Source organism: Peromyscus eremicus, chromosome 13, assembly GCF_949786415.1.
Source record: "Peromyscus eremicus chromosome 13, PerEre_H2_v1, whole genome shotgun sequence".
In the NCBI taxonomy this organism is placed as follows: Eukaryota; Metazoa; Chordata; class Mammalia; order Rodentia; family Cricetidae; genus Peromyscus; species Peromyscus eremicus.
This window is the reverse complement of record NC_081429.1, coordinates 10,750,372-10,763,870: the sequence shown is the minus strand read 5'-3', so window position 1 is coordinate 10,763,870 and position 13,499 is coordinate 10,750,372. Positions and strand designations below refer to the sequence as shown.

The window sequence follows — 13,499 nt, the reverse complement described above, 5'->3', positions numbered from 1 at the left end:
CACACACACACACACATACACACATGAACACCACAGCAGAATATTCAGGAGAGCAGTTTCACAGAAAAATGTATGTATAGAGAGTAAAACATTCAGAATTTCCTCAATAATTAAATGCTAATTTTTAAAATATGTGATTTCTTCTCTCATCACACATTCATAATATATTTGTATTTATTATGCCATCCATGTGTCATCTCTGTGTCTTCATGAGACTTCTGGCTAACTGCACATGCCTGTGGCAACTGCTGTACTCACCGAGACTCTAATAGCCCTGAGTTCCAAGGGACAGTGGTCCAGCTGTGACTTCTCTCCTCAGGATCATTCAGCAGCTGCCATTGCCAAGGCTGTCATTCCATTGTGTGCTTGGAAGGCTGAAACAGATGACATACATGTAGTTCATTGAGCAGATATTGCATTTCCAAGATGGACGGACCCCTAAACATGATTCTGCATGATGGTGGTGATCATACCAACATTATCCATACCAAGTACCTACAGCTTCTAGTAGGCATCTGAGGCAACCCTTAGGTATCTATGACTAGAGTCTATAACCTCAATGAGATGGTGGCAAATGGGATACTGAAGGTAACTGTTATCAATGTAAAAGAGTCTGTAACCAAGAACAAGTTTGACAATCTGTGTGGCTACCAAAAGCCACTCATAAGTGGCTTTAAATGGACCACAAATGTGATGTTTGTGGGTAAGGGGGCAGCAGTAGTGGGCTATAGGAATGTGGTCAAGGGATGTACCCGGGCCTTGAGGGATTTCAGGGCCTGAATCATCAACACCAAGATTGACCCCCTCAGTGCACTGCTGGGGTTGTGAGATTACCACCACGAACAAGGCTTGTAAGGAGGGCAACATCTTTGTCAACACCATAGGCTGTGTTGATATCGCCCTTGGTCAGCACTTTGAACAAATGAAGGACGATGCCATTATAACACTGGACATTTTGATGTAGAGATTGATAAGAAGTGGCTCAACAAAAACACTGTGGAGAAGGTAAACATCAACCCCCAGGTGTGTTGCTACTGACTGAAGACTAGGTGCTGCATCATCCTGCTGGCTGAGGGCCTCCTGGTCAACCTCAGTTGTTCCATGGGCCGCCCCAGCTTTGTGATAAGCAACTCCTTCACAAATCAGATAATGGCCTGACTTGAGCTATAGCTCCATCCAGACAAGAACACTGTTGGAGTTTACTTCCTGCCTAAGAAGCTGGATGAGACAATGACAGAAGCCTACCTAAACAAGCTGATGTGAGGCTGACCAAGCTGACAGAAAAGCAAGCCCAGTCACTGGGCATGCCCAGTGGCAGCCTCTTCAGGCCTGATCAATACTGCTACTGAGAGCCAGGACTGCCCTTCACCTTCCAGCTGCTGTCCTCATTCCAGGCCCTACTCCCCAAGAGCAAATAAGACCAACTCTGCAGTTACTTTGCCTGTGTTCCCCCCTGGGGTCCAGCCTTTGGCCTCTGCTGTATTCCTCATACTATTCCATATGTGGCGAGGGGAACTGAGAGGTCTCAGTAAAAACAGAGGTTTGAGGAAGCAATCCACAGGACTCGTACCTTGGGTTGCAGCGGGATGTTGCTAGCGGTGGTCACAAGTCCATACACTTTACCATCCAGCCCCTCACTTGGTCTTTTAGATCCATGTTCTTGGTTTGCAGATCCACCGGTTTCTCAACCTGAGACCTAAGAAGGAGCTTTACAAAAAGGCAGGAGCCACTGGAGGTTGAAGGGTGCTGAGAGTTTGGTTTATTTACTGTTGGGCCAGCTCTAAAGCCTCACAATACTGAGTTTGGTACTTTGGGTCCCTACTTCACAGGGGTTAGATAGATTAAGAGATAATCAGGAAAGGACAAGAAGTGACTGCTATCGAGAGGTGCCAGAAAAACAAATAGACAAAGGCCTGCCACTATTTTGTAAACGATCAAAAATTGACCGGGAGTGTCATATTTCAAGTCAATGAATGAAAAAAAATCACACTTTCTGATGTTGTCTTATATGGCAGATGGACATTTCAGAGCTGTCAGCATCAGAAAGCTGGAGAGAAAACAAAGAAAGAAAGGAAAACGGAAACAAAAACTGCCTGCAGAGGTTATTAGATCTGGTCCTCTAAGACAGAGCCCTCACATAACAATTCAAGCAGATCAAATTTTGTTACTTCAAGAGAGGCAGCAGGGACAAACAAGCCCCTAGGCTCCATTTGAAACCAGGATGCTAGACTGAGCAAAGCACCCAGGATGGCTGAGTACAAAATGCACACGGGCCGTGTTCTTGCACCACTGTTGAGGAGCCAGAAAGCACTGTGCTCTGAATTTTATGTCCTGGGTACCATGGAGCTCACTGAACAAAGCCAACAGCTTCCTGATAGGATAAAAGAGGACAGGTCACAGTTTCTTCCAGTGTTTTTCCTTCATCTGAGGTAGTTACATTTTCACTACTTTCTACCTGAGAATTCAAGTAGTAAGCGGAGGACCAAGGTCAGAAAGGATATCTTGGGACCCATTCTTTTGGATTGCTTAAAGTAAAATACAATGTAAGGCTGTCCTTGTAAAACTACACTGTATAACTCCAATTTACCCAACTCCACACTTGAGAAAGATTCCAGGATTAGGCCACAGAGGGAATTTAGGGACAGAAGGAAAACTAGGTGTAATTAGAAACTGAATGTGGTGTGAAAGGATATTGATCTTTATCAGTGTTGCCTTTTATAGGTCAAGTGGTTGCTGGCCATTCATGGTTAATGGTCTGTATATAAAATAGAGGCAGCAACTCAGTCATGTCAAGTGCTACTAGCCTGTGTATTTAAACTGCATGCTTTGATGTTCAGCCTTTCTAAATAATAAAAAACTTATGAATATATATATGTAACAAATTTAAAGTGATTTTATATGATTCAGTGCTGAAAACAATTTGTAAAATTTCAATTCAATCTAAAATGATAGATTATATAAAGGCTTAGGTGATTAGAAATATAACTGCAAAAACTTTTTAAGTTAACACATTATATTTTATAACACATAAAGGTTACACAAAATTTTATTCCAGTGAATATCTACTGTATCTAGTGTTATATGTGTCCAGATCATATGCGTGCATGTGTGTGTGTGTATGTGTGTGTATGTGTGTGTGTGTGTGTGTGTGTGTGTGTGTGTGTGTGTGTTTACAGATGCAGATACACCATGTTTGAACTTGTATTTATGGCAATTTTGAAAAAAAATGTAATTTAAATGATCTAACAATTATAATTTCTAATTTATTCATTGGTACAATGCAAAAGGCTCAACAAAGCAATATCTTCTAAAACTACTACACATGACTCATGGCATTTTAAGTTCAATGTATTTGAAGAGATCACAGCTATTTTTCTATTTTCAGTGCTTTAATCCTCTAAGTATTGGCCTTATAACTCACATTTAAAGTTATTTTCTGACCCTCTGACATAATTCCATTACTTTTTCATCTAGGTCTTTTTGTCTCTTATGTGGAATCACTCTTGCCTCTATTATCTCTTGCTAATGTCAAAACAAAACCATGAAAATTCAGACACTAATATGAATCACAGAACTATCTTACAATCAATACTTCCTTATAAACACATCATGTTATATAGCATTAAATCAATATTTACTACAGAAAATGTATATAGTGTATCAATATTGGCTACAAATTTGAGTTTTCCCACAGGGCCAAAAATATAGGCACTTGAGATTTTGCCTGAATTTATCCTCACTTATAAAATCATAATTCATAACTTCATACACATTAACAATATTCTTATGGTGATTATAACCCCAGAACAGAACTATAATCTTTAAGAGCCATTGTATAAATACATACATCTGTATCTTATACTGTGCCAATTCAGATTCTAAGTGCCAACTAGGACTTTCAGAAAAAATACAACAAAGATATATCAAAAGAATCACAATGAAAATGATAAAAAAAAACATGTCAGAGATTATGTTTTAAACATTGTCTCTCAAATTCAGTTGGGAGTAATTGTTAAAATTAACCAAATGTGTCCTCTGATCACTGATACATAAAACATTTTTATTGTTCAGTTACATCACTTTTGAATTTCATAACTTCCACTGTGCCTCCTGTATTTAAAGGGAGTAAATCATTTTGTACTGCAAATAGATAATAACTTGCAAATTAAAATAGATTTTATCATTATATAGCTAAATGTAAGCATTTATTTTGTACATCTAATACATAATAATTCATTATCTAGAATATGAATAATTATTCTACAGCTTTGTAATCTATGCTTATAATGAGGAATTAATTCCAACCTGATGAATTTCAAATTATTCAGAGTTAACACCAGTAAAACTTCTCCAGAGGAGGAATATTTGTTTATCCATTAAATGTAGAATGGTATAGGACTTCAAATTTGGGGACTCCTGTGTGGATGCTGCATAGCCTAAGATCCTGCTTAAAGACTAAGATACCTAAGACATCACAGTGATAATATTTTCATAAACAGATACATTTTCAAGCTATCTAATAAGTAATTTCCAGTTACTTCAGAGATATGAATTAAAAAATCTTGTATCAAAAGTAGAAAGCAGAAGAATTAAAGAGACCCAACAGGATAAAACAAGCTATTAAGGGTTATTTGTGCGCACATCATATCCATTATTCTTTCCTCTTATTGAAAATAGATTATTTTTATTATATAATATATCCTGATTATGGTATCTCCTCCCTATACCCTCCCAAGGTTTTCCCCACCTGCATTCCCATCCAGACACATTTCCATTCTGCCTCTCGTTAGAAAACAAACAGGCTTCTAAGAAATAATTAATTTATAATATAATATAATATAATATAATATAATATAAAACACAACAGATTTGGACAAAAACAGGGAAGAAAACTATCCCAAGAAAAGGCAAAAGAAACAGAGACTCACTCATTCGCATACTCAAGAATCACATAAAACTACAAACTGGAAGCCATAACAGGTATACAAAGGACCTGATGCAGACCCATGTAGACCCTGTACATGCTGCCTCAGTCTCTATGAGTTAATATATGATTTGATCATGCTAATATAGAGAGCTTTATTTTCTTGATATTCTCCATCCCCTCTGGCTCTTACACTCTTTTCTGCCACATATAATATCTCCACACAGCCAGAATCTTCACATTCCCTGTCAGGATCCAGGCTGAGTGAGTCTGTCTGATTCTGCCCTCCAAGAACACTCCCAAAACCCAAGATCTGTCCTCAAACACCCAGAACACACATCCCACCTGCCAAACCAACCTCCTACGCCCATTTTACTTGACTCTGCATAAGTACATTCAATTCTTAGGCCGAACACAGCCCAAACATTAGAAGTCCACAAGCCCACATATTGCAAAATACAAAGAACATTAAAGATAAATATAGTATTCTCCAAAAAATTCATCAGTCCTATGAAAATGTTCACTAGTGAGAATTACCTAAATGAACTCTAGGACATAGAATTTAAAAGAGCAATCATAAATAAACTTCACCAAAGAATTTTAAGAAGACACAAAAAACAGATCAATAAACTTAAAGGGAAAAAACACATTAGTGATGCTTGAGAAAACCCAAACAGAAGGTTAATGGAAATAATAAAGATGATCTTAGATTTGAAAATATAATTCAGTAAAGACATAAAAACATTGAAGGATATTCAAGATGAAATAAAGATGAAATTGAAAAACCTAATAACTCAACTAGAAAATTTAAAAAAAAATCCTTTACAAGTAGAATGAATTAAGGTGGAAATGGAACATCACAGCTTGATGACAAAGTAGAGAATATGCATGAAAAAATAAAGAATATGAAAATATTAAAAATGGATGTACACACATGGAGGGTGAGGGACATACTGGAAATTTGTGACAACATGAAAAGACTAAACCTTTGATTTATAGGAATAAACGAGAGAGAGGATTCCTAGGTCAATGGCATAGATCAGACCTTCAAAATCAGAGAATAAAACTTCCCCAAACTAAGAAAAGATATTCCTCTACAATATTAAGAAGCACACAGCATACCAAACAGACAATACCAGATTTTTTTAAAATTCTCCATGGCATGCCATAGTTAAAACACTAAGTATGTTTAAATACATACTTACATAGTTAAAACACTAAGTAAGAATAAATAAAGTGTATTGAAAGTATTGAAAGAAATAACACAAATCACATATAATGGAAAACCCATGAGAAGAGCAGATTTCTCAATAGAGAATTTGAAATTCGAAAGAACATGAACCAATGCCTCTAATTCCTAAAAGTCCTTAAAGGCCAACCTAGGCTCATGTGCCTAGAAAGATATCTGCCATATTTGAAGGAGAAAGAAAATCTTTCCATGAAAAAAAATTTATATATCTAGCACACACACAGAGATAAAGAAAATACAGGCAGCAATATTTTATCCTAAAGAGAGGAATTAGCACAACCAAGAAACTGTAGAAATAAAAACAAAGCTGCAATTAATATAACACAAAGGACTACTGAGAATACAAACACCACCACCAAAAACAACACAGTGACTGCAATCAACACAAACATTTCAATAATAACTTTAAATATTAGCAACCTCAATTCTCCAGTCAAAAAAAGCAGGCTGACTGAACAGATCAAAGTCCATGTAAATGTTATCTGCATGCAACACATGTCAACTTTAAAGACAGATACCTCCTTAGAGTGAATGAATGGACAAAAGTAATCCAGAAGCAAGTAAGCTTGCTCTCCTAGTATCCAACAAAATATACTTCAAACTAAAGCTTATCACATAGATAAAGAAGGACATTTTATTGTAATCAAGAGAACAATTGACAATAGCAAGAAGACTTTACTATCTGAAACATATATGCACCAAACTTTGTGTATCCTATTTCATAAAAGTTTATGACTAGAATTAAAGATACAGATCAACATCAACCTATTAATAATAGGTGATTTCAGTACTTCATTTTCTCTAATAGACAGGTCATATAGAGAAAATATAAGAAGAGAAACATTCTGATTTGAGATTTATTTCTGAATAAATGGCATTATACATCAAATGGACTTAAAAAATACTTACAGAATATTCCACTCAAACATCAAAGAATATACATTCTACTCAGCAGCAAATGGAAACTTAAAACTACAAATAACAAAAATGTCAGGGCACAAATGGGTTCATCCAGAATTCTACCAGGCTTTCAAAGAAAAAATACACAATCAATTCTTATACTATTCAGAAATAGAAGTACTTCCAAACTCTTTCTATAAAGCCTGTATGCTGTGGGATGTCATTCTGTATGCTGTGAATATGTGTTGCTCTGATTTGGTTGATAATAAAATGCTGATTAGTCAGTAGCCAGGCAGGAAGTATAGGTGGGGTAAGCAGAGAGGAGAATTCTGGGAAGAAGAAGGCTGAGTCAGGAGTCATCAGCCAGACACAGAGGAAGCAAGATGACAAGGTAAAACTTGGTACCTAGAAAAGGTACCAAGCCATGTGGCTAAACAAAGATAAGAATTATGAGTTAATTTGTGTAAGAGCTAGCCAGTAATAAGCCTGAGCAAATGGCTGAGCAGTTATAATTAATATAAGCTTCTGAATGATAATTTTATAAGCAGCTGAGGGGCTGCACGGCTGAACAGGACACAGAAAAACTTCAGCTACATTTGGCATACCAATGTGGGGCTCTCAAATTTCCATAAGGCCTAAAAGAGTTTAAAAAGGGCTTCTAACCACACAATAATGGAGCCAAAAACAGCTTTCTACTTCATGTCTCATGTGGGTCAAGATATAGAGATGCCAAGGTACAAAGATGCCATGGTGTGCGGACTTGAGCTACAATATGGTGGGCTCACAGAATATATATGGGCTTGAGTGCAGCATGGCGGATTCCTGCTGCAGTACACAGTGGTATCTGCAAGCTGCACAGCATGGTACATGGTGGATTTAGCTTTTGCTAGTACAGAATAAGAAGAAGAGGAAGAGGAGGAGGAGGAGGAGGAGGAGGAAGAAAAGAAGAAGAAAAAGAAGAAGAAGAAGAAGAAGAAGAAGAAGAAGAAGAAGAAGAAGAAGAAGAAGAAGAAGAAGAGAGGTTTGGGGGCTATACACTGCTGGATGGAAGCATAGACCCACTGCTTCACAGAGTCAGCAATGAGCATGGTTCCACCAGAGCTGGCTGTAAACATAGTTCTACCATGTTGGAAAGCTGAGGTGGGTGGAGCCAGCAGCCAAAGCTGCCATTTCAGTCCTAGTAATGCTCCAGTTTAAAGCAATAAATTTACAATAAAACAGATTCAGATGGGATAAACCCTAAACAGTTTACAGTGTAAAGTGTACATAGGCTTGGAAGACAGAAGAAAATGAATATAGACAGTTATATAAAGAAATAGTTTTAAAAAATAAAGTCTTTAAGAGACAGTAAAGGTAATATGAAAAATAAGCCATGTAAAGATGGATATTACACAGAGAGTCTGGATTATATTGTCTTTGGGATTTTAAATACAGAAAGACACTTGATTGAAAAGGCTACACAGTTAAACCAATATGTATATTTTAAAGGAATCTTGACTTCAAAACTTGGATCTAAGGTTATGGAACAGAGGTTCTGCTTTTGTTTCCACAGAAGATGAGAACCTGTGGATTGCTTCCAGGCTTATATGGTTTGATCAAGGAAGACCCGAGAGGTCTCCAGATGTTCCAACATCCAGATCAGCTTCAAGACAACTGGCTCAGACAATGCAACCTCACAGAGTACTCCAGTCAGGACTTGACCATAATTCATAATTGTCTCAGGATCCCCCTAAGATTGCCAGTGCCCTCAATGAGCAGGAAGTAGTATGAGAAACCTTGCCCAAATTCCCAAAGTATTATTTATAAATGTTTATTTTATTTAAAGGGGGTTGATTATAAATGCAATCTCTTTCTAAAGAGGAAAGGGGATATAGATATGATAGGATAAAAGGGTAGATTATTGAACCTACTTTTAAAGAGCAATAACTTGTTTAAAATGTTTTACATTACTATAGATTTTAGTTTATTACAAATGTAAACTTAATTTTGTTATACTGTATATATATTTCTACTCTCATTTAAAGTATTTTGTTTGGGCAACTCATTTGAAATTGCAATGTATAGTTGATAAATACAAACTGATAATTAGTCATCTATGATAATCAAACTTACAGTCATGTTAGTTAAGTTTTCTAGATATACATAGATGTATTTCAATTAGGTAGGCAATCTTCAAATACTTCATAGACCTACAGAATATGGCATTTAAAATGTTTTAAGAATTTTGACTTTCTGGACATTGAGACATGTCTGCTCTTGGCAACACCAATCTACTTTAAAAAACATAATGGGCATTGAAGAAACTCAATATGGAGTTTGTTTTCTTTGTGGCAAAAGTTAAGCACTGGACAAAAAAAACGTGTCCTTGCCTTGACTGCTTAACAGGATGTTGTATAAACTGGACATGCAGGACCCATAAGAAGGTGACCACTGAACTTTGCAAGGCGAGATGGTCCTTCAGTTTCCTGCTTCACAGAAGAAACTGCCAGACATTCTACAGGACACAGGGAGAAGTGCCTGAGAGACTCTAGGTTTGTAGGCTGAAGAATGGATGCCCCAACATTACAGAGGAACTTTGGGTGATTATCTAGGTGGGCAGCTATCTCTGTCATTTTTAGATTTTTAGAAGTTGCTTATAATGTACTTCCTGTTTACTTACAATATTACTTAGGTAATATTATATCCTTCTAGGGTATTTGATGTAGTTGGAGACTAGATAGTTATAATTTCCCTTGATTATGACAAAAGATAAGTTAGATATGAAACCTTAGACTCACAAGTATAGGATAAATAGAATATTCTCTTTGAATTTGCCAAATACAAATAAACTAGATATTGTATCTGTAATTCTTGCTTGATAACTGTTTTGTTACATGTAATTTTACTATGTTAAAGTTAAAACCTTTCTTTTTGATTAGACAGAAAAGGGGATATGCTGTGGGATGTCATTCTATAGTCTGTGAATATGTGTTCCTGTGATTGGTTGATAAAATGCTGATTGGCCAGTAGCCAGGCAAGAAGTATAGACAGGGCAAGCAGACAAGGAGAATTCTGGGAAAAGGAGGGCTGAGTCAGGAGTCACCAGCCAGGTACAAGGGAAGCAAGATGACAAGGCAGAACTAAGAAAAGGTACCAAGCCACATGGCTAAATAAAGATAAGAATTATAGGTTAATTTAAGTGTAAGACCTAGCCAGTAATAAGCCTGAGCAAATGGCCAAGCAGTTATAATTAATATAAACTTCTGAATGATTATTTTATAAGCAGCTGAGGGACCACATGACTGGCAGGACACAGAAAAACTTCAGCTACACCTGTATCATTCTAATACCAAAACCAAGTAAAGATACAACAATAAAACTAAGGGCCAATATCACTGATGAATGTTGATTCACAAATACTCAATAAAATACTTGCAAAATGAATACATACATACATACATTGAAAATGTTATCTACCACCGCAAAGTTGGCTTCATCCTAGAGATTCAGCAATGGTTCAACATACACAAGTCAATAAATGTATTAAAGCACATAAATGGACATAAAGACAAAAATCACATGAATATTTCCATAAAGCTAGAAAAAAATCATTGATAAAATCCAACATGCTAAAAGATAAAGTTATAGAGAGAGTAGAACTAGAGAGAACATATCTCACTTTAAGAAACATTAAATATAAAGAAATCAACAGACAACATCAAATTAAGTGGTCAAAAGCTTGAAGCAATCCCACTGAAGTCAGGAATGAGACAAGGATGTCCATCATCCTCATTACTTTAAAATACTGTGCTTGAAGCATTGGCTGAAGCAATAAGCAAAGAAAAGGAAATTAAAGGAATACAAACAGGGAAAGAAGAAATCAAACTATCCCTGTCTGCAAATAATATGATATATGTAAGCAATCCAAAAACTCTACCAGAAAACTTCTAGAAATGATCAATAAAAGCTTATGTCAGCCGGGCGGTGGTGGCGCACGCCTTTAATCCCAGCACTCGGGAGGCAGAGCCAGGCGGATCTCTGTGAGTTCGAGGCCAGCCTGGGCTACCAAGTGAGTTCCAGGAGAGGCGCAAAGCTACACAGAGAAACCCTGTCTCGAAAAACCAAAAAAAAAAAAAAAAAGCTTATGTCAGTCCCAGAAAAGGCTCTACAGTGAAACTTTTAAACCAAGATGGAGCTGCCAAAGACTATAATAACTGTTGAAGTTGAATTGAATGTATTTTTCTTCATTGGGAATCCATGAACCTATGAAGACAAGGGGTAAAATAATACAGCTTAAAATTTTTATGAGTGTCAGGTTGACAAGGGGTGGACTTGTATGGGTAATATAGATTGTCAACTTGATTGGATTTGGAATCACCCAGGAGACAAACATGCCTAAGAGGGAGTTCCTAGAGTGAATTCATTTATACAGGGAGGCCCACCCTAATTATGGGTAGATATTCTCACTACTGTTACAAATTTCTAACAAAACCAGCTTAAGTAGGGCAGTGTTTATTTTAGCTCATGGTTTGTGAAAGGATATGAGGAAGGCATGATGGCAGGGTTTTGAACTAGCTGGTCACATTACATCAACAACCAGGAAGCAGAGAGTGATGAATGCTGAGGTTCAGCTTATTTTCTCTCTTTTTTTTAATTCACTCTGAGATGACAACCAGTGGAATAATGTAACCAATAATTAGGGTGGGTCTCCGACTATGTGTTGTGTCCAAGAAATACAAGTCACAGATAAAGACACCTAAAGCCTGACTATTAAAGGAAAGACTCCAACCTATTAAACAAATGGAAACCAAAAAAAGCTGAAATAACTATTATGGTACTTGGTAAAGTAAATGTAAATCAAAACTAGTCAGAATCTATAAAGAAGAGCATAACAATAACAAAGAAAACATTTTATCACAATGGTATAATGATTTTAAGTATATATGCACTAAATGAACCTTAAATAAAAATAGTATAATCTTGTATACAAAGGTCATAAGGTTTCCACCAGAAAACTCCTAAATTCAATTCACAATTTGAGCAAAATAGTTCATTACAAAAGCATACAAATCAGTAGCTTTTCTCCAAACTAATAATGAATATGCCAACAAAGAATCCAGAAAAAATCTTCTTCAAAGTTCCATAAAAACATAACAAGAAATAAGTCTAACAAAGGAGCTCAAATATCTCTACCATGAAAACAGAAATTGAAAAGAGTACATCCATTCTTGGATAATCAGAAATAATATTATGAAAACAACAACATTATAAGTTATTAGTGCAATCTATAGATTTAACAAATCTCCATCCAAATTCTGATTATGTTCTTCACAGAACAAGGAAAAAATACTAAGGTTATGATGAGAAAGACAAAATATCCCAAACAGCCATAGCAATCCTAAACATGAAAAAAAAATTATATTGCAGACACCCTAATATCTGATCTCAGACTGTACCACAGAGCCAAAATATCAAACACTGCTGAATACTGACACAAAAACAAACACAGAGACAAGTGGAAGGGAATGATAGATCCAGAAATAAACATACAGGTGCAGGGATCTAATAGTTACAAAAATGTCAAAAATACAAATTGGATGAGGAGAGCAGTCTCTTCAACAAAAAGCACTAGAAAATTGGAGATTGAAATGTAAAATTAAAGTTAAATCCATAATTTACACTTTGAACCAAAATAAACTCAACTGGACCAAAAAATCTTAGAATAAAACCAAAAATTGTGAATCTTTTAAAGGGAAATATAGGAAAATATTTTAAGATACAGGAATAAGCAAGAATTTTCTGCAAAACGACATTGATAGCACAGGAAATATTCTCAGAACAAACAAGTAGAATTGCATGAAATTATAAAGCTCTTCACAGAGAAGAAAATAGTCATCAGTGTGAAAATGCTCCAGAAAAAAATCTGAAAAGGAATTTATGATGTCTACAATCTATATAGAAATCCAAGTATTAACACCAAAACAAAAATCATACAATTAATAAATGGGTTAATGGATTGAATAGACATTTCTGAAAGGGAGAAATATAAATGGCTAATAAATGTTTAAAAATATGTTTAATATCCTTAGCCATCAAATAAATGCAGACTGAAATTACCTATTCCACCTCACCCCAGGTAGAATGGCTATCATGAAGATGATAATAAATGCTAGTGAAGATATAGGAGAATAGAAACATGCTGCTGGTAGGAATGGAGACTAATAAAGCCGCTATGGAAATCAAAACCTAAAAGAACTACCATATGACCCAGCTATATCACTTCCATGTGTACACCCAAAGGCTTCTATGCTGTGGGATTTTCTGTATGTTAAATGTGTTGCTCTGATTGGTTAATAAATAAAACACTGATTGGTCAGTAGCCAGGCAGGAAGTATAAGCGGGACAAGGAGAGAAGAGAATTCTGGGAAGTGGAAGGCTGAGGCAGAG

The 13,499-nt window shown here is 36.1% G+C and overlaps 1 pseudogene; it reads left to right on the top strand.

The window, feature by feature from the left end:
- Positions 1-223: 223 nt before the first annotated feature.
- LOC131923522 (adenosylhomocysteinase-like) lies at positions 224-1,349 on the top strand (annotated as a pseudogene).
- The last annotated feature ends 12,150 nt before the right edge of the window (positions 1,350-13,499 follow it).